Source organism: Somniosus microcephalus, unplaced genomic scaffold (genome assembly GCF_052327205.1).
Source record: "Somniosus microcephalus isolate GS21.2 unplaced genomic scaffold, FLI_Smic_1.0 unresolved_chr4, whole genome shotgun sequence".
Classification (NCBI taxonomy): Eukaryota; Metazoa; Chordata; class Chondrichthyes; order Squaliformes; family Somniosidae; genus Somniosus; species Somniosus microcephalus.
Window position 1 is genome coordinate 4,041,174 of NW_028225182.1, and position 2,152 is coordinate 4,043,325.

General features: G+C 44.5%; 1 non-coding gene across 1 annotated transcript; it reads left to right on the forward strand.

Annotated features, from left to right (window-relative positions):
• Positions 1–1,740: 1,740 nt before the first annotated feature.
• trnag-ucc (transfer RNA glycine (anticodon UCC)) lies at positions 1,741–1,813 on the forward strand. Its single transcript has one exon. It is a non-coding gene; the product is annotated as a tRNA-Gly (tRNA).
• The last annotated feature ends 339 nt before the right edge of the window (positions 1,814–2,152 follow it).

Here is a 2,152-nt window from a genome sequence, read left to right on the forward strand (position 1 = left end):
CGGAGTGAAGATACAGATCAGCTCTGATTTAATTGAATGGCGCAGCAGGCTCGAGGGGCTGAATGGCCTCCTCCTCTTCCTATGGAGTCAATGCAATACAATGCACCCGAGTGCTGGAGGGTTTCTGGTGTGTTGTGGTTATCGCATTCCGCTAACGCACGAAAACTCAATGGGTCGAAAGTGGGTAGAGGCCATTTAATGGCTTTTCTCCATTCAAGTTTAGTGATTATGAAAACTGGGATAATTTGCATGCTTGGTTCAGTATAAATAAAATGCGCATTGACAGGCGAATTATGCCATTCAAATGGCAGCGTTACAATGAGTGAAGTAATTCTCAATAATATTTCCCAAAAAGGACACAGTTTGGGTTGCGGTACTGTAAGGAGGATTTGGGGAAAGTTGGCGCTGATTTAGGGAATCTCCCACTCGCGTGTCGCTATTTGACGAGCTGGGCATTATTTTATTTAAAAATCGAGGCTGGGGACTTTCTCATTGAGAATGCGGAAAGGAGAACAACACAGATTAATAGGAAAACACAAGGTCGGCGACAGGATTCAAATTGCAGTTTCAATCGGTCTGTCTGGCTGTCCTTTCAATAAATAATAAAAAAAAGCGCGTCTCTAAAAATGTCCCCACCCTGTTATGATTCAGGAAACTGCACAGGGATATAGAGAAGAGGAAGAGCGAAGGGGAAAATACTGTTTCCAAGGAGAACTAATGCAGGGACTCCTCTGCTGCGCCTGGGGTGGCCTCCTGCAGCCCGGATACATTAACATCCTAATAGCTCATTAACTGTAGGAGTGGGACCGGGCGGCGCTTCAGAAGACAGGCCGAAAAGGCAAAGTCACTGTTTCGGCCTAAAGTGCTCTGCTCATCAAGAATAGCCACACACACACGATGGTTTTACAATGGTTAGCTCCTCACCTGGCTCGGCTTTGAAGCGGCCTTCTCGGCAGTCCGATTTTCGCTTCGGTGTTTGTTTAAATTTCCGAGAAGCCCACGGTTCAAATCCCAAACGAGCACTCGTGTCGCCGGCCACTATTCAACTTGCAGTTGAATCTTTTGCAACCACCCTTTAATAACCGATTACCATAATTTACAGAATGCAAAAAAGGCGTAAACGCTCTTCAATGACGCATTTTCCCCTTTGTAAGTTATCAACTGTTAACCATATCTCATTTTACACATTGTATTTTTGGAATCTCGATTAAATTGCTAATTGCTTATGAAAGCAGAAATTTGGCGCGACTTTATTTAAAGCGAACAGGATCGTTCACTGCACATAACGAAATCCTGGCGAATGTAAATGTTTCCCGCCCGGGCTCGAACCCGGGACAATTCGCGTGCGAGGCGAACATGATAACATGTACATTACGCCAACCGCTGCGGCATAGCCCACAGCTAACAGAATCAGTAGTGAACAAAATATCGCCCAGTGCACATTTTCAGATTCAACGCAGTCAGCTTCTTCATCAATGAAAGAAGTTTTCAGTGAAACGATTTGGAAGTATGTGTTACTCGTATTTGTAGCTTTAATAAAAGTTTGTGACGTTTGACTCCCGCTCATGTCTCTTCTTCCTCTGTTGAATAACAAAGGAGGGGCTGACGTTGACCAGACTGCACTGCGCCTGATATTTGTGAGCTCCTCCTTTATGTTGACTGATGCTGTTTCAGCTGAACCAATCAGCACAGAGGGGCTTCACTGGTCAGTTCCCCTCTGTTGAAGATACGGACCCAGCAGTTCCCGTAGTGTAGTGGTTATCACGTTCGCTTTCCACGCGAAAAGTCTCCAGTTCGATCCCGGGCGGGAACATTGTGTTTAATACTGCTGTGGATGAACAACCAGCGGGTTTATTTTAAGTGACAAAAGAAAATTATTGCAAATGCTGTAAATCTCAAATAGAAACGGAAAATGGTGGAACTTCTCAAGAGGTCAGGCAGTACATGTGGATAAAGAAACAGAGTGAACATTTCAAGTCGATTACACTTCTGTTAGAATTGGGAAACGTGAGAGATGTATGGCTAGTTTATTCTCCTGTCAATAGGGCTACAGCGGCTCCTCCCTTGTTCTTTATTTAACTTCACTAGTCAGATATCTCTGAGTGAGAGAAAACTGATCCACAGTGAGGCCCATTTCATCGTTTGTTCCCTT